Here is a 23,265-nt window from a genome sequence, read left to right on the forward strand (position 1 = left end):
CAGAGTATTTTTTTGTAAAGTGATTTTGTTATGTGGCTTAGTCGGCGGACTCTAAGTGCTATCATACGCCATTTATTTTTCATATCTGTCAGGACCGGCTGCCTAAAGGATGCGACCCGCCTCTAAGAGCAGAGTGGTAGTTTAATGGGAGGAGCACGTTTAACAGCAACTCCTACTTTAGGCGAAGTGACTTCCACTAAGAGAGAAAATGAACCTGAGCCGGACGCCGGACAATCCAGGAGGTTAGAAATAGAGTAACCACACTAGCAGGCCCCTGTCTAACTGCGCATGCTCAGGACAGGGGCGGACGTGGTTAAAGAGAACTCTGGCATCTGCTCACTACTTGATTTAAGTTGGTCCCCGAGACTCCGGAGTGCGCCTGCGCCTGCTGGGGGGTGGAGCCTGGAGTGACGTGTGGGGGCGGGGCTGTAGCCGGCGTCTCTCCCGCGCTTTTACAGAAAAAGTGCGCATTTTGACGTTTCCGAGCTTACCTACGTGGGTTGTCAATTGAGGACCCGATTTAAGGGCTTTAGGAGAACTGCCGACACCCGCCCTGGGACTCCAACCTACGGCAACAAAAATGTAGCCGGAGCGGGACCGTAAACAGCTTGCACCCCGACAAAGAGGGTGCGTACTCTACTATACTTTCTTACAAGTATAACAAAACTTGTATGATAATGTTTGCATTTATATCTCGTTTCATGAGCTATATTTTAAACCTTTAAAAGGCATGGGCTTACCTGGTGTTGCAGTGGTTGGGAGTCCGCCTGCCGACGTAGGGGATATGGGTTTGTGCCCCGGTCTGGGAGGATCCCACACGCCGCGGAGTGGCTAGGCCCGTGAGCCATGGCCGCTGAGCCTGCGCGTCCAGAGCCTGTGCTCCGCAACGGGAGAGGCCGCAACAGTGAGAGGGCCGCGTACCGCAAAAAAAAAAAAAAAAGCAGTTATTTTGGTTCGCTACTCATGTGAGGTGAGGGTGCTGCATTTGCTCGCGGAGGTTTGTGGGCCACTGCTGTTCAGCCTCTCCCTGGGTCTAGCCTCAAAACCTTTAGTATAAACTTTGGAAATCAGTCTTTACAAAGAGTTCCTATCCTTCCCCCGCCTCCGGTTTTTCACTGACGCGTGTGCTGATTTTCCTCTTCTCAAAGGCCCCACTGGGTATGTTGCTCTGTCCAGACACAGAACTAGTCCTTCAATAAAACATGCACTGGAATTCTAAGGCAGGCAGTTGAATCTGCCCTATCTTTTCAGCCAGGATAGTTAATATAATGAAATAGAGAATAAAGAAAGCAGAGCAACCCTCTATTCCCTCAACACAACCTTTGCCTTCTTTTTTTACTTGAATTCAGTAAATTTTTGATTAACCAATCTCAACTAATGGAAATCTTCATTGAAATGGAATTTTTCTTTCTGTAATTCACATAAGACATAAAAATGAAAAGTTTTGGGATTTCCCTGGTGGTGCAGTGGTTAAGAATCAGCCTGCCAATGCAGGGGACACGGGTTCAACCCCTGGTCCGGGAAGATCCCGCATGCTGTGGAGCAACTAAGCCCGTGTGCCACAACTACTGAGCCTGCGTTCTAGAGCCTGCGTGCCATAACTACTGAGCCCGTGAGCCACAACTACTGAGCCCGTGTGTCACAACTACTGAAGCCTGTGTGCCTAGAGCCCATACTCTGCAACAAGAGAAGCCACTGCAATGAGAAGACTGTGCACCACACCGAAGAGTAGCCCCCACTCACTGCAAGTAGAGAAAGCCTGTGTGCAGCAACGAGGATCCATTGCAGCCCAAAATAAATGAATAAAATAAATAAATTTATTTTAAAAAATAAAAAGTTTTTAAGGAAACCAAATGACTAACTTATGGAGCAAGAATGGGATGAGAAACACGAGTCATTTGGGGTCTATTTTTAATCTAACACTTTAGCAGACATTATTAATCTATTGTGACACAAACCTTAGCTTACTTCTTAACTCTGCTCCAGGCAACCACCACTAATTGATTGGATTTGGCTAGAATTGCTGTCCTGGTTCCGGCATATTCCCTGGGGATAATCACACTGAGCCCAAATATTTTATACTTTCAATATTAATATATATTTTTAAAACATCTTAATCAAACCTTTGAAGAGTAAAAGTGATTCAAGTACTGTTCAGTATTCTGCTCTACCATACCATGCTTAGTAATGACAAACAAAAAATGCACAATATTCTTCATTCACTCATTTACTGTTTCTCTGTATGTCAGAATTTTTTCTCGATCTTGGGGAAACTCAATCCCAACCCTTAAGCCTTGTGGTGGAAGAATATGAGTAAAAAGTTAGAGAATAGTGTAAGAGGTATGCAAAGGATTTATCACATCATTATTTCTTCCTTCCATACTCTGTCTCCTACCCCTCTCCCCTCCACATATGGGGCTTGTCCTCACAAGCTGCAGAGATCTTGACTGTCCAGAAATTAAAGTTCAAACTTCTTAAAGTTCAGACTTCTTAGGCTGGCATTTAAAATCTTCAGTAATGTATCATTACTTCCAAGTGGCATATACACTTGCCTAATTGAACTACTTTGTTTTTACCTTGTACAACTCCCTTGATTTTCTGTCTCACTGCATTTTCTCTTCATCTCTAATGCTCACTTTCCCTTCTCCTTTTCTTTTTATTCTTTACAGTCACTGTATATGTAAATCCTACCTGCCATTCTTAAAATACCATGCATTCCATAAAGCTTTTGTTTAATATCCTTATATTAGTTTCCTAGGGCTGCTTAACAAATTACTGCAAACTTGGTTGCTTAAAACAATCAAAATTCATTCTTTTACAAAAGGTTCTGGACCATGCTGCAACCAGAGTGTCTGAGGGAGAATCTGTTTCTTGCCACTTCTGGTTTCTTCCAGCATTTGGTGACTGCTGGTGTTTTTTACCTTGTGGTTGCATCACTACAGTCTCTGCCACTGTAGTCACGTAGACTTCTCCAGTTCTGTGTGTGTCTCCCTCTGTCTGTGTCTTATAAAAATACATGTGATTACATTTAGGGCCCACCCAGATTCTTAACCATATCTGCAGTTTTTTTTTTCCATAGAGGGTAAATTCATAGGTTCCTTTATATTATGAAAGGGTTGGACTTGACTTGGTGTTCCTAAACTTCTGGTTAATGTAAGTCCCCATCTCAGCCCCATAATCTCCATTCTGCTCTGGTTGAGAATCACTCTCTTCTGTGTATGCCTAGGAACCAAGAATATTTGGTTAACATTTGTTTTATGAAAATAATATTTTTTTATATTGATGACTTTGATAGCACCATTTCCCTTTGGAACTACTGGACAGGTGATCAGTCAGACCAGGTTTAGTCAGAGGACAGAACCTGTATTAGTTATTTAAAAAGAGAATTTAATATTAGGAATTATGAATTTGGCATAAAGCTAAATAGAAAACTGAAAAGGGGAAAGGAGAATAGTAAGACACCACAACTACCAGGAGGACAAGATAAGGATTGGTTTGGCAGGTGTTGCACACACTGCAAACTACATTCACATGTTATTATGGAAGGGTTTTGCTGCTGGACTGAAGAAGTGTTGGGACAATGCTAACAAGAATGGCTTACTGAAGAAGCCTGGAGGAAGCAAATGAGATGCGGACTGAAGGAACAAGTTGATTCTTTCCCCTTCTAGGATTCCTTTTCAGCAGAATCCAACATGGAGGCAGCTGGCAAAACAGAAATGTGGTTTACAAGGTCCCAGCCCTGGCGTCAGAAAGTATAACGTAGAAGTCTGGGTTTGGACTTCTAAAAGACAGTAGCTTAATAACTGACACAATCTCTGAGATGTTTTTGAGATTTAAGATTCTGTTTGCCTCTTAGACTTCCACAGGTTAATACTCAATTAAGAATCTTTATGGTTTGCTTTTTTTTTTAATGTACTTTGATACAGAGAGTAAATGTTTCAGATTTTTGATCTTCTATTTCATTGCCTTACTTGAATTAATGAATGTCCTTGCTTTAGTCCTGTTCTTGTTTTGTTGTTGTTGTGTTTTTTTGTTTACAAGAGTTAAAAATAATCCCATTATCCTAATAGAAATTTTTATTAAATAAGGGCTTTTGGTTTACCTAAAATAGTGTAATTGTCTTGGTTCCAAATTAGAACACTTGGTATATTATTCCAGGTTACTCTTTCAAATGATGGAATTTTAAATGTTTCCACACATTAAATTTTACATAGTTTTATTACTTTTTCTTTGAATAACGAATCTGAGCTTTAAAAGTATTCTTCAGACTATGGGGTATTTAACTGGCCCTCTGTTAGAACAGCTTTTTTTAGTCTAAGCTACTGCCGAACTTCCAAACTTGGTTAAACATTCTTACCATTCCTCTTTTAACGTGGCTTAATATGCTAGTCTTTAACATGAAAACATTATTTGCTCACAAGGAGTTCTCATGAAAGCAGACTTTATATAAATTGTGATACTCAACTTTCAGTAGGAAATGGTCAAATAAATATAGAAGATTAAAAATGAGGTGTTCAAAAGTGGAATGGTTGTTTAATTAGCTGAAGAGTACCTAAAAATGTTGACGTAAACTGACATACATGAAAATGTATTTAGTCATTTGTATTTATCAGTTGAAACTTTATTATAAATAATAATCTATGAAAAAACTTTAAAAAATATTTTGTCTTTAAGCTATTATATATCTAAAACTTTTATTTTCTATTTAAAATTTGATTGTCCCAAAATACACATTCTCTAAGATCCCAGTTGTGAAAATGAGTTCTAGTTAAGCTAATGAAAAGCAATAACTGTGCCAGACCCCCAAATACTGCAAATTCTCTCCCATAGGTAAATTTATAAACACCTCAACATGCTTTCTCAAAGTTCAGCCTAAACAGGGCAGTTCATATACTGGGTTCTTTCATCATAGTTTTGGGAAGACCACTGGTCTTGAGACATGTTCAAATGGTTCTACTTTTATTACCGCAGGTGTCCCTTTTCAAACACGTCTCCCAAGTATAAGATTGTTTAGTTATCTTGGAATTTGTAACTTTGTTAAACTGCCATCTATAGTCAGAGGACATCTGGAAACTTTGGAATTAGCTTTTTAAAAAGTAACTATGAAAAAAAAAAGTGACTATGGTAATCCTAGTCACAAATTCTCTGATACTCCAAACGCATTTATTAATCTACTAGGGATTTCTCGCCAAAGAAGTCAGAAGTTGGCTGTAACTGATCTGTGGTTGCCGCCTGAATGTTAGTTCATGTTGAATTGATTTGTTTTTCTGAACACATCTTAACATATGTTAAGCCTATATGGAATAAAGCTCACACAGTGTAGTTTAGCCAAAAATAACCTGTTGGCTGGTAATTTTTAGAACTTTCACTATGTCTAAAAATATTAGAGGTGGTGTCTTCTAATACTTAATACATGGCCTCTTTATAGTCACTGAATGAATTGATTATTTAGTTTGTGAATGAACAGAACGCTTCTCTTGAGTTTTTCCTCATAGCTCCTGCTCTAGGCATTTTCCTACCTGTTTAAGTCAGGGTAGGTAGATAAAAAAATGAGGTGAAATGAAAACTATGCTATTTTTATTGTTTTAATTTTATTGGCTCTGATGAAATATTTCAGAATTTGAAGGAATTGAACTGAGGGTCCTAGCTCATGTAAGGATCTTTTCTGTTGTTGTTTTCACTATTTCTCTACATCACTGAAAGTAGATCTCAATGATCTCAACATTAGTTTCTTAAATGTCAAGATAGATTATAATTTATGCAGGTTTAAGATATTTTTTTTTTTTCAGTACGCGGGCCTCTCACTGTTGCGGCCTCTCCCGTTGCGGAGCACAGGCTCCGGACGCACAGGCCCAGCGGCCATGGCTCACGGGCCCAGCCGCCCCGCGGCACGCGGGATCCTCCCGGACCGGGGCACGAACCCGCGTCCCCTGCATCGGCAGGTGGCCTCTCAACCACTGCGCCACCAGGGAAGCCCTAAGATATTTTAAGACTAAAGTTTTAAAGAAAACTTTTTATTTTTTAAAATATTCTGAATATAGCATTTCATGTTAAAATTTTCAGTAATTTCCTTTTCAATATTAATTTTTAATTTTGAAATTATTTAGAAGTGATTATTAGCAGAATCTGCTAATTATCGCCAGTGTCTTTTCCTTTTAGCAATAGAAGCTGCTGACTTCCAGCTGGGTACATGGCCCCTGAGCTAGAGATTATATTTCTGAGCCTAGTTAGAGTTAGGTGTGATTACATGTGTAATTTTTTTCCTATGGCATGTGAGTAGAAATTATAAACATAATTTCTGAGTCTTGCCTTTAAAATGTTGGGTATGTAGATCCGTCTATTGCATTCAATTCTCCTGAAGGCTGTACTTCGACCATCACAGTAGTGAGCCAGCTTCAACTATGTAGGTGAGGGCAATACTCTAAAGGGGATGTCCGAAAAACAAAATGGAAGGGCCCTGGTCCTAGGTGACCCCATGGAGCAAGCTGTCTTCTCATGAGGTAAAAGTTTATTCTTCCATAAGGTAGAAGTTTATTGCTCTCTTAACATGAGAGAACAATAGACCTTGACCTTATTTGAGCTGCTGTATTTTGGGGTCTTTTGTTATAGAAGATTAATCTATACTGTAACTAATACAGATAGGATTTTAAGTGAAAAATTTTCCAATGACTTGGAGTTTCAAAGGAGGCTCTAGGGGCCGAGGCTCTGGAGGCCAAGGCTCATAAATGCTAAGTATCTACATTCTAAATTTAAGCACTAGTCCATCTATGCATAGTTGGAAAAGGGGGTTTTCAAAACTCATTTCTGCTGTCATTAACATATCACCTTCCTAGATATAAAAAGGCTGAAAGATGGAGGCCTGTATTGAGTATTTCTTGTGATAGAGATGTCAGTGTTTAATGATGTTTCCTCTCCCACCTTTCCCAGAGAGAGGAGAGTGGTGCTGGCCTCTACCTCAAGTAAAGTGATGGGGCCTTGAAGAGACCCATTTAGAGAACTTCACATTTGGCACTGAAACTTTAGAAGATATAGGGCCTGGCAACTGTCTCACTCCTAAGAGTCTTAAGTCAAAAGGTTGGCTGGAGAGGTCTTCGTAAAAACTAAAGGAGAGGGTTATATTGAGGTCATCCTGTGCTTCCAGAGTTTGGTTGGGTGGCACTCAAAGGGGTTAAAGAATGTTGCCCATTTACAGCAAGTGACTGAGTGTAAAGCCTTTATGGACACCTGTATCATGCCAGGTGGGTCTCTTTGTCGTCACCACTTGCTGAACATGAGCTTCAGGATAACGTCATATTCTATAATGTCATACTCATGGGCTTTGCATTAGGTTTTATTGAAGACAGTGAAACTTATGAATCAGTCAGAGTTTAGTCAGGAAACAGGAACCATATCAATTATTTTAAAGGAAAAATTTTTTTAATTAATTAATTAATTTATTCGTTTTTGGCTGTGCTGGGTCTTTGTTTCTGTGTGAGGGCTTTCTCTAATTGCGGCGAGCAGGGGCCACTCTTCATCGCGGTGCGTGGGCCTCTCACTGTCGCGGCCTCTCTTGTTGTGGAGCACAAACTCCAGACGCGCAGGCTCAGTAGTTGTGGCTCACGGGCCTAGTTGCTCCGCGGCATGTGGGATCTTCCCAGACCAGGGCTCGAGCCCGTGTCCCCTGCATTGGCAGGCAGACTCTCAACCACTGCGCCATCAGGGAAGCCCTAAAGGACAATTTTATGTAAAGAATCATTAACCAAGTATTAGAGAACAGATAACTCCTTTAAGTCGGGGGGTACAAAAGGGAAGAGGTTGGTATTTTAAAGTCTTAGAGGTTTAGAGGAGGGGTCTTGAGCTGGGACTCAGACCTCTGAGGTGGGGTCATTGCTGGTACTTTAGGAATATGGATGCTGGACTGAGAACTCTGGTGAGGGCCACTGGCCATCTGGTACTGGCATATCTGAGGGACACAATGAAGGTGGTTTTGGGAATGAAGCTGCAACCCACTGCTGCTTTAGGATCAACTGTTTCTGCTGAGGGTAAAGTATCATTGCTGGGAGAAGCTGACAGAAATAGGAAGCATACAGGGAGAGGCCAGTTCTTTTCTCCTCTTCCCTTCCTCTAGCTTTCTTCAAATGACCCTATAGACAGAACGCAATAGGGAGCCAGGTGTTCCTTTTGGATAGGATCTTGGTTTGAATGATTCCAGACCAACATACCTACCATGAATTCCATATTTTTTTTTTTTTTTTTTGCGGTACGCGGGCCTCTCACTGTTGTGGCCTCTCCCGTTGCAGAGCACAGGCTCCGGACGCGCAGGCTCAGCGGCCATGGCTCACGGGCCCAGCCGCTCCGCGGCATGTGGGATCTTCCCGGACCGGGGCACAAACCCGTGTCCCCTGCATCGGCAGGCGGACTCTCAACCACTGCGCCACCAGGGAAGCCCCATATTTTTTTTTATTTTTATTTTTTTTGCTACGCGGGCCTCTCACTGTTGTGGCCTCTCCTATTGCAGAGCACAGGCTCCGGACGTGCAGGCTCAGCAGCCATGGCTCATGGGCCTAGCCGCTCCGCGGCATGTGGGGTCTTCCCGGACTGGGGCACGAATCCGTGTCCCCTGCATCGGCAGGCAGACTCTCAACCACTGCGCCACCAGGGAAGCCCCATATTTTGTTTAGGATTCACACATTTTGGTCAGCCATTGGAGGGGTGTGCAGTTACTTCCCAGATGCGGCCCTGTCTGTTCTGCTGTCATAATCTACTTTAGTTTTCTCAGGAACAAGTCATTCAATAGATGACTTTGTCCCCCAGCTGCAGGGAATACATGAGAAGTTTTCCAGGTTTTTTTGGTCAAGTCCCTCTCTTTAGGCTTGGGGTAAAGTGAGGATATCACCCACACCCTCTCTGGAGTGGGTCAGAATTACAGCTTTCTTAATGGAAATCCTCTTTGCAAATATTTTCATAATCCTTATCAACAAAATTCTTTATAGCCTTGATAAAGGTGACTTGTCTATCCATTTCTCAGCTACCTATTTTGAAATATTGTGGTATGAGTGGCCCTGGTAATAGTGAAGAAGCAGATGTTGAAGATGCATGTGGAATAAGATCGTTTCATCAAACTCTAAGTGGAACAAAGCAATATTTCTAGATTACTATGTAATCTTATGTAATTTAAGTATATATCTAAATTAATTAATTTAATATTATTAATAGGTGTATGGGGATTCCATTTACATAAAAGTTTATATATTCATTTTGGAAAAAAAACCTTTTTAATTGGCCTTGCCCTTGAAAAAATAGGAAATCACTTTATATTAAGGGTAGCCTTATATCTAGACATATACAATGGCACATAAATGTGTCATAAACCACAATTTAATCAGGCAAGGAGCCATAAATCAATATTTTCCTATCCTCTTGATATTTAACTATACCAAGTAATACAACAGTGGGGTCTGTACCACCATTTTTCATACCTCTGATGAAGAACATGTAACACAAATATATGGTTAACATTTCAACAGTTCTTGCCCATTGAATTGCTTTCTAATGGTGGATTATATATTTCTAGCGTTTATATGGCTGGCATGTATTTTAATTTTGATGAGGTATTTTTTATTTTTGGATATTGTATTGCTGATGGTAGTTTATTAGCCTTTAAAATGTCCTTTACATAGCGACATTTCTAATTTACCTTTTACTTGAGACGTTAGCTTACTCATCTGAATCTTTCATCATTTTTGACTTTGATTTAATCTTTAAGAATTTTAACATTAATAATAATTTAGAAATATGCTAAAGTGTTTATTATTACAGTTATCTTACTGACTTAAATACTATAAATATGTGTGTGTATCTATATTTCTGGAACTTTCAGTTGAGTACTTTCTTTTTTTTTAAATTTAATTTTATTTATTTTTTTATACAGCAGGTTCTTACTAGTCATCAGTTTTATACACATCAGTGTATACATGTCAATCCCAATCGCCCAATTCATCACACACCCCCCATCCCCCAGCGGCTTTCCCCCCTTGGTGTCCATACGTTTGTTCTCTACATCTGTGTCTCACTTTCTGCCCTGCAAACCAGTTCATCTGTACCATTTTTCTAGGTTCCACATTTATGCGTTAATATACGATATTTGTTTTTCTCTTTCTGACTTACTTCACTCTGTATGACAGTCTCTAGATCCATCCATGTCTCAACAAATTACCCAATTGTGTTCCTTTTTATGGCTGACTAATATTCCATGGTATATATGTACCACATCTTCTTAATCCATTCGTCTGTTGATGGGCATTTAGGTTGCTTCCATGACCTGACTATTGTAAATAGTGCTGCAGTGAACATTGGGGTACATGTGTCTTTTTGAAGTATGTTTTTCTCTGGGTATATGCCCAGTAGTGGGATATCTGGGTCATATGGTAGTTCTATTTTTAGTTTTTTCAGGAATCTCCATACTGTTCTCCATAGTGGCTGTATCAATTTACATTGCCACCAACAGTGCAAGAGGGTTCCCTTTTCTCCACGCCATCTCCAGCATTTGTTGTTTGTAGATTTCCTGATGATGCCCATTCTAACTGGTATGAAGTGATACCTCATTGTAGTTTTGATTTGCATTTCTCTAATAATTAGTGAGGTTGAGCAGCTTTTCATGTGCTTCTTGGCCATCTGTATGTCTTCTTTGGAGAAATGTCTATTTAGGTCTTCTGCCCATTTTTAGATTGGGTTGTTTGTTTTTTTAATATTGAGCTACATGAGCTGTTTATATATTTTGGAGATTAATCCTTTGTCCATTGATTCGTCTTACCCTACTCCTGGGTATATATCCAGAGAAAACCATAATTCGGAAAGATACATGTACCCCAATGTTCATTGCAGCACTATTTACAATAGCAAAGGCATGGAAGCAACCTAAATGTCTATCGACAGATGAATGAATAAAGAAGATGTGGTAGATATATACAATGGAATATTACTCAGCCATAAAAAAGAACTAAATAATGCCATTTGTAGCAACATGGATGGACCTAAGTCCATACTGAGTAAGTCAGTCAGACAGAGAAAGACTGATATCATATGATATTACTTATAAGTGGAATCAAAAACAGGCTACAAATGAACTTACCTACAAAATCGAAATAGAGTTACAGATGTAGAATAAACTTATGATTACCAGTGTGTTGGGGGGGAGGGATAAATTGGAAGATTGGGATTGACATATACACTGTGTATAAAATAGGTAACTAGTAAGGACCTACTGTATAGCACAGGGAACTCTACTCAATACTCTGTAATGGCCTGTATGGGAAAAGAATCTAAAAAAGAGTGGATATATGTGTATGTATAACAGATTCACTTTGCTGTACACCTGAAACTAACGTAACATTGTAAATCAAGTATACTTCAATTTAAAAAACAAGGAAAAAAATGTTTTTCCCATTAAAAAAAATTGTTGGAAGATCCTTTTCATTTGTCAGAATTAGAGTAATGATTTGTTAATGTAGGTCTATTTTAGATTTGTCCTTAGTCCTAGGGTTTGTCTCTTCTTTTAGATTTGGTTCTTACTGTTAAGGAAGACCCTTTTGGGAGTTGCAAGTGGAGTACCTGAGAAATTCTACAAGATCCTTCCATTCTCTTTGCCCTGAACTTTTTCTAGCTTTGTGCAGCTTCTCTTTTTTTCCACTCAGCTCTTGGCAGCTACCGTCTGCTAATTCTCATGGAGTCTTATCTTGAAATGCATGGTTCTGGCTGTGGCCAAAGTCCTGAAGGAAACTACTATGCATAATTCTATGTTACCTCCTCACCACAACTCCCTCCCCTGTGAATCCTGCCCCATAAATTCCAGTTGCTGCAATACTCCAATCTCCAGTCTTTGCCTTGTCAGCTCCGGGAGAATGACAGTTTTTACTTGAGCTCCTCCTCACTGCACCAGGTGCAGAAAGAGCCCCAGAGGCTCACCTGATTTGTTCCCTTTTGTACTACAGGCTGTCCAGTTTATAAAAGCAGTAAGTCATATATTTTGCCCAGTTTTATAATTAATAAGTCCAATACTAGTTACCATACAGTGGCCCAAAGCAGAAGTCTATGCTCCTGCAAATCCTTTATATAATTATCTTTTTATCTTTTTTTCACTCAAAATCTGAATGTTAAATGAGTACATAAAGTCTTATAAATCTTTTTTTTTAATTACTCTGCTTTTACAAAAGCTAGACGAGAAGGGAAAACGCTTCAAATCATTCTGTGAAATCAGTATTACTCTGATACCAAAACCAGATGAAGACATTACAAGAAAAGACAACTACAGATAAGCATCTCTGTGAATGTAGAGCCCAAAATTTCTCAACAAAATATTAACAAACAGAATCAAGCAAACTTAGGAAAAGGATTATACACTATGATCAAGTGGGGTTCATCCTAGGAATGTGAAGTTGATTCAATATGCAAAACCCAATCAATAAAATGGACCATAACAATAGACTAAAAACCCATGATCATCTCAAAACACAGAAGAAGCACTTGAAAAAAATCCACATCTTTTCATGATAAAAACGCTTAACATATTTGGAATACGGGGAACTCCTTCAAACTGATAAAGGGCATCTATGAAAAATTCAAGGTTAACCTCTCACTTAATGGTGAAAAACTGATAGCATTACCCCTAAAATTAGGAACAACTGAAAGATGTGCACTCTAATCACTTCTATTCAACATTGTACTGAAGGATCAAGCTAGGGCAATTAGACAAGGAAAAGAAATATAAGGCATCCAGATTAGAAAGAAAGAAGTAAAAGTATCTGTATTCACAGATGACATGAGCTTGTGTATAGAATATCTTAAGGAATACACACACACAAAAATGATCAGAACTAATAAATGAGTCCAACAAGATTGCAGTATACATGATCAGTATGCAAAGCTCGATTCTGCATCTATTCACTAGCAATAAATAATCCAAAAATGAAGTTAAGACAATTCTGTTTATAGTAGTAACATCAAAAATGAAAAAAATATTTAGGAATAAATTTAACAAAAGTGTAAGACTTGTACACTGAAAACTACAAAACATCATTGAAGAAATGAAAAAAAGACCTAAATAAATGGAAATATTCGATTGGAAGACTTAACATTGTTAAGACGGAAATCCTTTCCAAATTGATTTATAGATTCAATACAATCCCTTTCAAAATCCCAAATGCATTTTTTTTTTTTTGCTGGAATTGACAAGGTGATTTTAAAAATTCATGTGGAAAGGCAAACGACACAGAATAGCCAGAAAACCTTGAAAAAGAAAAAAGTTGGAGCACAGTTTTGAATTTCAAAACTTACCTCAAAGCAACAGTAGTGAAAACAGTGTGGGACTGGCATATAGACTGATATATAGATAATGATGTAGAATTGAGAATCCAGAAATGTGCTGGGACAACTGGATATCTACATGCCAAAAAATGAAGTTGGACCCCTACCTCACATCATATATAAAATTAATTTAAAATGCGTCAAAACCCTAGCTACACCCAGTTAGTGTTGGAGAATTTATTGTTGGTATGGGAAAAAATCCACAGAGTTCGTGTCAGAAGTGTCAGGAGAAAGAACTACACAGGTTTCTTTTTGGGATGATGAAATGTTTTGGAATTAGATATTGGTGATGTTTCACAACTTTGGAAATATCTAAAAGACACTGAATGTTACTCTTAAAAAATTACTCTGCTGTGTTAATGAAAAAGCCAACCTGAAAGAACCAGTAGCCAAAGTTGGAATAATCTGAGCAACACAATAAATAACAATAGTATGGATTATAACCCAAAGAATAAAATAAATATCTGTGAGTCCATACTGACGTAAATAATTAAGTAAATAAATAAATGGAGAAGGGACAAATGTTCCTTACAAAAGAATTTCAAATAATAAATGTAAAAGGAATAAGGGAAATAGAAAATCACAATTAACATACCACAGTAATAATTGCTGCAGGCAAATCTACTGACGAATGCTAAAATTAGTGGGCAACACTTTAAGGAGAAACAGGGTATTTGCATAGCCTGGAAGTATCTCCCCCCAAATATTTATTAATTACTCTAATGATTTAACATATATTCACAAATGCTTTGATACTCCTTCCTCTAGGAGGTTGAGCTTAATTCTCCCTCTTCTGGGTGGTCTGGATTTCAGTGACTCATTTCTAATGAATAGAGTATGGAGAGGGAAACAGTAATTTTATAGTAAGAAACCTGGCTGACATTACCTTAATCACATGATTAAGATTACCATCACTAGTTTAGTCATGTGGATACCATATACCTTGTGGTATGATGTGATGGTAAGGGCACTTCACCTCTCTAGTATTCTCAAAAATTCCTAACCCTGGTATTATCATGAGAAAACATTAAGCAAGCCCAAATTTAGGAACATTCTGCAAAATACCACAAGAATGCTCTTCAAAAGTGTCAAGGTCATGAAAAAGCAAAGACCAAGGGACTCACAGATACCGGAGGAGAATAAGTAGTCATCAAGACTAAATGTAACATGGTATCCTGGCTTGGATCATATGACGGAAAAAGAGCATTGCTAGAAAAACTGGTGGAATCTGAATTTTAGTTAATAGCATTACGCCAATTATAACTTCTTAGTTTCTATAAGTGTACCATGCTTATGTAAGATCTTAGGGTTGGAAAATTAAAGAAAGCTATACCTTCTTTATCATGCTCTGTAAACCTAAAATTATTTCAAAATAAAGTTTTAAATATTACTGTAACTTGCATGCTCTGTAATTTCTCCTTTTCTTCCATTGGATAAATTATTATCTTCCTCCCTCAAAAAGGATCCACTTAAAAATAATATGTGATTGGGCTTCCCTGGTGGTGCAGTGGTTGAGAGTCCGCCTGCCGATGCAGGGGACGCGGGTTCGTGCCCCGGTCCGGGAATATCCCACATGCCGCAGAGCGGCTGGGCCTGTGAGCCATGGCCACTGAGCCTGCGCGTCCGGAGCCTGTGCTCCGCAACGGGAGAGGCCACAACAGTGAGGCCCGCGTACCGCAAAAAAAAAAAAAAAAAAAAAAAAAATGTGATTGGCCCTGAATTTTGTGGGCTATTTATTATTCTTATTTAAAAGAAAGTCTTTACAATCCTCATCAATCTAATTATTATATTTTAAAACCTATAACAATATACTTTTGTTTCTCTGATTCCAGAATATTATATTGTTTTGTTGAAAAATCTGAATGTTATAGAGTACTTGATCCATCGAATAATTTTAACATATGTTTAAATTCAAGTGTCATATTTCAATTTATTTTAATTTACAATATGATGTAGATTATTTTGCCTTTCAATAATGACAAAAATCAGATTAAACTAATATTATGCTATGAGGGTTAATATTTATTTATATTTTACCAATTTCCAAAACGTTTTCGAGTTAGATTACAGTAAAAACATACACAGAGTTATTTAAAAGTCATGTTTTGGAAAAATATTTAAGCACCTGGAAAGGTAATTGTTATATTAAAAAAGTTACACAGAGTTTTCACAATATTTTCATAGCTTTGTAAAAGAGAATACGTATCTAATCTAGAAGAACATATACTAAAATTTTAAGAGGAATGATTATCTTTGAATTGTAGTATTTAAAAATTTTCTTTTCCCTTTTCTGCATTTCAGAAGTACAATGTATATCATTATTTTTGTAATCAGAAAAACATAATGTTATAAATGTACATGCACACATACAATAGGATAGAGGTAGGAAATAGCACAGAGGAAAGGAAGTCAATGTATTTTGTTCTCCTGAATAAATTAATCTAAAATTTACAAGATTTGTTCATTTCCTGAGGCTTATAAAACAGCTACAAATTGTTCATGCTTAGTGCTTTAATTAATACATACACATTTGAACACAGATGAAAACCTTGTATATGTCTCCATTCACACAATAGACTCACACCCTGTTTTTGGTTCAGTGAATCCTCAATTCTTAAAAAAAAATACTTAAAAATTTTTTAAAATTTATTTGTTTATTTATTTTTGGCTGCATTGGGTCTTCGTTGCTGCGCATGGGTTTTCTCTAGTTGCAGTGAGTGAGGGCTACTCTTTGTTGTGGTGCACAGATTTCTCATTGCAGTGGCTTCTCTTGTTGCAGAGCACGGGCTCTAGGCACATGTGCTTCAGTAGCTGTGGCACGCGGGCTCAGTAGTTGTGGCGCACGGCTTTAGTTGCTCCACAGCGTGTGGAATCTTCCCGGACCAGGGCTCCAACCCGTGTCCCGTTCATTGGCAGGTGGATTCTTAACCACTATGCCACCAGGGAAGTCCCAATATACTTTAAGTTTTTAATGGCTGGCTGGCCATTTATATTGTACAATGACACTCCACTTAGCCTGTATCATAAGGATAATTTAGAGTTTTTAAAATAACTGAAGCTTAAATTTCAGAGCTTTTGCTTTACTCATTTAGAAAGAAAATATTTGTACAGTGCTTGACTTCCATGACTTAAATCCTATTTGAATCTCAAATATTAAACTAAACTGTGATGCATTGGCACATTGTTGAATATGTTGTTTTATTATTCATTAAAATCGAATGCCTTTAGGACTTCTCTGGTGGCCTAGCGGTTAGGATGCTGGGCTCTTTCACTGTGGTGGCCAGGGTTCACTCCCTGGTCGGGGAAGATCCCACAGGCTGCGGGGTGCAGCCAAAAAAAAAGAATAAAAAACAACTGAATGCCTTTAGATTGTATAGAAGAACCAAAAAGAAGACAAGATCTGGTCTACTCTTTCTAAATTGTCTACTAGCTTTTACTTCTCGCTGGCTATCGTATCCACATATAATTTATTATGATCTGGTTTACTTAATCGTTGGTGTCTACACATAACTCTGCTTGTCCTGTCATAAAAAAGTTCATGGATTTTACAACAGGCCTTTCAGCTTTTTTTTTTTTTTTTTTTTAATTCCAACTTCTAGAGAACAGTAGAGATTGTCAGAGGTCTGACCTGAGTTAAGTGGGGGCATTATTGTATTTTTATATTTAACTTAATTAAAAAAAATGACCAAACACTTTGAGACTAGTGCTTGCTTATGATCTAAAAACAAATTTCTTACATTTTTGGCAGGTCTTTATTGCAGAAGGCTTTAGTTGAGGTATGGTACCTTTAATTAAGCACTCACTGTACTTGGCTCTTCCGTGGCAAGGCACTTAACTTCTCTTGTGGAGATGATAACGCATCTAAGGTTTTAAGAGGATTAAATGAAATGTGTATGAAAAGTGCTTAATACAGTGCCTGGAGCATAACAAGTGCAAATGTTTTTTATCCAAGAAAGGAAGAGAAACTGAAAGAAGGTCAGTATGGATGGAGAAAGGCAGAATGCTGTGCCACTGGAGGAGGAAAAGTAGGCAAGGGTGAGGTCAGGCTGTGTTACGATTTGGGACTTTATTCTAGGGCAAGGTGGGAATCACTGAAGGATTTTAAGTAAGGTGTGACATAATCAGACTTGAATTTTGTAAAGAACATACACCACACTGTTTGAGACTGGAAACTAGAGGAGCCGGGTACATATTCTTTCTTTTGGACTATATGTTAATGAGTTGAGTGTCTCTGGTTTAAACCTGTGGTTTTAAATCCTTCCCATGAATTTACAGCAGGATTCTTGGCTTCTTTTCTTTTGATGTAGTCATAGTACACTCGCATGTCGTGCAGCTCCTGTGTTGTTGGTATTTTATGAACAAGTTTGTCTGTGTAGGGCCACCCACATTTGGTAGAGAATAGGCAGAATGCCAAGGAGCAGGCCAGCCTTTTATGTGACTCTGCAGTATGATGCATGGTACTTTTGACTTTCTTCTGGCTTCCTGGATTCTCAGGTAATGCCTGCGTTTTACATGGAAGGTAAGTTTCCTTTCCAGGGTTTATTACTTTAACTCCCAGACAAGAAATGGCAACTCTGGGGCATAGGTGCTACCATTTCCCTATTCCTCACTGATCTTGGATTTTTTTCCCTCCTTGGAGTGCTGGAATCTTTATAAGAGCACTCCACGTAGCTATCAAATTGTTAGAGTTAGCAAGAGCGTTAGGACTTACAAACATTCCTGATACAGACACTTGGTTTATCATTGGCAACTATGTGATATCATCTCACTGCTGCCTTACTCTGCATATAGGTCCTAACTGTTGAATCTATGTCTGAATGCATCTACCATAAATGCCTTTGTTTTTACTATCTTTTGGTATGCAGCCCTTGGCTTACTTCTTATAGCCATGGAAGGCTTGCCCTATCACATCTGGGATGTCTGTTCTGGTCCCTCCCATTAACTCCTTACTTTATTAAACTAGTTTCATTCTATTGCCCATTTTCCAGGTTGATCATATCCAGTTGATCCTGAGTATCTTTCTTCAGGGGTAAATTACATAGGAAGAAACTGAAGTATTAACTGGTGAAATAATATGTTGACAGAGATTTGCTTTTAAATGCCCCAGCAAAACCACTAAACAAGAGGGGTAGAACCAAAAATGAAAATGACAAGATCAAAAATGAAAGAATGTTGATACTTGCTAAAGCTGGGTGATGGCTACATTATACTATTCTATTTTGTGTATGTGTGGATTTTCCATAATAAAAAGTGAAAAAGAAAGACACATGGAGGATTCGAACATAATAACTTTCAGCCAAATAGAGGTCCTGGACAGATGGGACAGAGGTGTGAAGAGCAATTTGGTGATGGCCACAAAGAAGGTACTCTGTGTTTTCTTGACAAATTGGACAGGCCAGTCATGTTGTCTTCTAAAACATGGCCCTTTTCTGAGGGATTTTTTTTTTTTTTTTTTTTTTTTGCGGTACGCGGGCCTCTCACTGTTGTGGCCTCTCCCGTTGCAGAGCACAGGCTCCGGACGCGCAGGCTCAGCGGCCATGGCTCACGGGCCCAGCCGCTCCGCGGCATGTGGGATCTTCCCGGACCGGGGCACAAACCCGTGTCCCCTGCATTGGCAGGCGGACTCTCAACCACTGCGCCACCAGGGAAGCCCCTCTGAGGGATTCTTTATGGAGATGACTATTCATTGTTCCATTTGACTCTGCTATTCTGGTCATAGCTGACTGACCCAGAGACGGGGTCTTAAACAAAGGCATGTATCTGTATAGCAGAGTGTCTCAGTCTGCACACCATTGATATTTTGGACTGGATAATTTTTCTGTGGGGTGCTGTCTGTACATTGAAGATGTTTAGCAGCATTCCTGACTACCCACTAGATACCAGTAGTGCCACTTCCCCTACTTCGCAGTTGTGATAATCAGAAAATGTCTCCAGACATTGCCAGATGCCCCTGGGGGGCAGAATTGACCCTAGTTGTGACCCACTGAAATATGTGAATAATGTGAATTTTTAGTTAGGCTCCGACCTTGTGGGTGCTGGCTGACTTGATTTGAGTATTTAAATGCCGTAATTTTTCCATGCTATATTAAAAGGCTGATTGTAAGTATTATAAATAAATAATAATTTAAAAATAGAAAATTTCAGGTCTCCTACATGTATGTCTCCCTGTAATAACATAACATCGTTTATGTTATGAGTCCCCCTGGTTTTTCATCTTAATCATATGCAGTCTTGATTTTTTTGCATAAAATGTTCTTAGGATCATTATTTCCACAGTCTCTGCATAAAATTCTTTATTTTACAAAATCTTTTGTACATTACTTTTTTCATCATTTACAGAATACTCTATTTTTTTCTGATTTTTAGATATAATTATGTAATGCTAGTTTTTACTTTAAAATTAGTTTGAATTTTACAGTGTCTTTGGAAATGTAGCCTTTGCTTGGATGGGAGAGTCTGATAAATTTTGTGGTTCTGGGCACCGTGTAAATGAAACATTTTCAGGTGCTGTAGTATATAAATAAATGAATGTTTTTCCTGGCTCAGTTTTGTACTGTAACTAGCCAACAGCTCTTGTATTAACTTATTCAACTGAGTGGAAGCGTACTAGTACATACTTCTGATTTAATAAAATCCTCAAAATAGGTTTTTGTGCTAATATATTTATAACATTCAGGTGTTTGACACAGGAACATAAATTACATGTACATAAAATTGGTTCAGGGAAATACTGAAATGTGCTGGGGAGGATATTAAAATATATATTTGAATACTTATTTTATAATTCAGCTTGAATATTTTTCAGAACTGTTAGAGAGTTCATACCTCTATTATATGGTTCATTTTTCTCTGTTAAACATTTATAATCTTTTGTAGTTTTTATCATTTCTCTATTTTTCTTGAAGTGATGTTATTTAGTCTGGTTGTGTAATTTCTTCTTTTTTGGAGCACACACAGAGATCTGGTTACTAAAAAATCTGGGTGATTATTCCCAAGAATCTTATTTATCAGCTCTTTTTATTATGCTTTCCTATAGAAAATTGTATAGTTTATGGTTATCTTGCTTCTCAAGAAACAAATCTGCTGGTCTACTTAGAATGGCAGTATATTTGCATGTTGTGCTAAAAAATATTGGTCACCTATTTGAGATTTTATAGAGACAGTGCTATTAAATGCATTATTTTAAAGATATTTAAATTAGCTGAAGGATCATCTCTGAAATTTAAACATGCTAATCTAATTTGCCTCTTAAAACATTAAAAATATGTTCATTGAGTGCTCACTAAATGACAGTGTTCTTTTTTTAAATTATAGTATTTTATTTTATTTATTTTTATTATTATTTTTAAATTATTTTATTTTATTCATTTTATTTTTGGCTGCATTGGGTCCTCATTGCTGCACCTGCGCTTTCTCTGGTTGCGGCGAGTGGGGGTTTCTCTTGTTGCAGAGCACGGGCTCTAGGCATGCAGGCTTCAGTAGTAGCGGCATGGAGGCTCAGTAGTTGTGGCTCACGGGCTCTAGACTGCAGGCTCAGTAGTTGTGGCAGACAGGTTTAGTCGCTCTGTGGCATGTGGGATCTTCCCAGACTAGGGGGTCGAACCCGTGTCCCCTGAATTGGCAGGCAGATTCTTAACCACTGTGACACCAGGGAACCCCAACAATGTTCTTTTTGATCTTTCTTTTTGATCATTGTTTCTAACAAATTACCTGAAATATTTTTTGAGTAAGAAAGAGTAAGAAAAAATTGATATGACTAAAAAGAGGATTAATAGAGAATTAATTGGAATAGAGAATCAGTAATATACAAATTAAGAAAATTGTTGATTATGCATCTATTTTTGGAATGATATTCACATAACCAAGTCTTTCCCCTCCTTCAAATCTTCCCCTAAATATTCTCTTCCCAATGGGACCTGCTCTAACCAACCAATATGAAATTATAATTTCATCTCCACCAACCCTGTAGTCCCAATCTTCCCATAGTCTGTGCTCTCCTTTAATAGCACTTATCACTTGCTGATATGTAATACATATTTATAATGTTTATTATTAATCATCTGTCTCCTCGCCTCCTTTCCCCAACCCCCATCGAACATCAACTCTTTAAGGAATTTTTCTCTGTTTAATATGCTTGTCATGCAGGTGCCTGGTGCACAGTGCTTCAGTGCATTAGAAGAATCTTTAATTGTCTAGAATCATATCACGCAGGTCTCTGCTAACTGCCATTTCTGCTTGTTTTGTTGTTATCATCACTTCAAACTAAGAACTCTGAAAGAGATTGAATTATGACCTGAATGAACAAAAACACTTAAACTCAGTTTGGTATGGATTTTATGGTTTAGTTTTGTTTTTAATTATTGTTTCTTCAAAATGCTAATAACTACCACCGTTTTTTGTTTTTTTTTTTTTTGCGGTACACGGGCCTCTCACTGTTGTGGCCTCTCCCGTTGTGGAGTACAGGCTCCAGACGCGCAGGCTCAGCGGCCATGGCTCACGGGACCAGCCGCTCCGCGGCATGTGGGATCTTCCCGGACCGGGGCACGAACCCGTGTCCCCTGCATTGGCAGGCTGACTCTCAACCACTGCGCCACCAGGGAAGCCCTAACTACCACTTTTGACCAAATGCTATGCCACATATTTCACATGTGCTTTCTGCTAGTCCTCTTGCCCTCTTTAGTGAGGTCGGTAGACAGTGTTACTCCCATTTTATCGGTGAGGAAACTGAAACTCAGAGAGGTTAAGTAATTCTAAATGTCAAGTTTCTAACCTCTGGGAAAATGGAATATCTGACCATGGTGAACCTGTTCCCCACATAGCAACCATTAGCTGAGTTGAGTAACTGTACCTTTTGGACCATGCTCCAGTTTGCCATAGTTCCCATCATTCCCTCTTCTCCCTGCACACTGACATGTAATCATTGTGCATGCACTGTCACTTTTTCTTATATTCGGTCTGTAGTCATGAATTTGCATCCCCTACCACAGAAGGACTGTTCATCCTGCAAAGCCTTTCCCTGGAACCCTTTTCCAATCTTTAGTGTTAGGCTTTCTCTTCCCAGTGCCTGAGAAGCTCCTAGTCCATACCTCCTTTTAATACTTGCCATTTTTCATGGTAAGTGTTCAATTGTTAACTTCCATTGCTAGACTTTTTTTTTTAACATCTTTATTGGAGTATAATTTCTTTACAATGTTGTGTTAGTTGCTGCTGTATAACGAAGTGAATCAGCTATATGTATACATATATCCCCATATGCCCTCCCTATTGCGTCTCCCTCCCACCCTCCCTATCCCTCCCCTCTAGGTGGTCACAAAGCACCGAGCTGATCTCCCTGTGCTATGCAGCTGCTTCCCACTAGCTATCTATTTTACATTTGGCAGTTAGACATGAACTTCTTAAAGTAAGGATCTTGTGTTGTATCCTCAGAAGATTCAGACACTTAAATAGTGCTGAATTTTTGCTTGTTTGTTGACAAATGAGATGAATTTTAAATGTTTCCTGGAAAATATAAACTCTAGGATACAAGTGAATCTTTAGGAATCTTAAGTTCCTAATGAGGCTCTAATGTTCGTCAGTAAAACTCATTGAGAGGTTCTTTGATGATTGTTGCAGAATAAGGCTGGGCCTAGGGAGAGGCAAGAAGGACTCCTAGGCTGAAAATTTAAGGAGGCAGTCCCTCTCAGAGTCAGGTAAGTACATCCTTAAAATTTTATGCTAGAGGAACTTCTCTTCTTTTGCCTCACCATACTCCCAGCACTGCTTCTGAATTTTATATTTAATTTATATTAAGTATATAATTTATAATTATATGTTTGTATGTATATATAAATTTCTAGCTTAAAAATAAAATATTGGTCCTAATTGGAAAAGCTACAGAAAGAGGAGTGTAGATTGGTTTTAAAGGAAACATGACTACAAGAAAAG

The 23,265-nt window shown here is 38.4% G+C and overlaps 1 long non-coding RNA gene across 1 annotated transcript in view; it reads left to right on the forward strand.

The window, feature by feature from the left end:
- Positions 1–121: 121 nt before the first annotated feature.
- The window catches only part of LOC137221522 (uncharacterized), a 105,469-nt gene continuing 82,325 nt past the window's right edge, over positions 122–23,265 (forward strand). Inside the window, exons 1-2 of the long non-coding RNA XR_010942050.1 lie at positions 122–627; positions 22,954–23,030. This is a non-coding gene — a long non-coding RNA (uncharacterized lncRNA). The remainder of the gene's footprint in view (positions 628–22,953; positions 23,031–23,265) is intronic.

Source organism: Pseudorca crassidens, chromosome 3, assembly GCF_039906515.1.
Source record: "Pseudorca crassidens isolate mPseCra1 chromosome 3, mPseCra1.hap1, whole genome shotgun sequence".
Lineage (NCBI taxonomy): Eukaryota > Metazoa > Chordata > Mammalia > Artiodactyla > Delphinidae > Pseudorca > Pseudorca crassidens.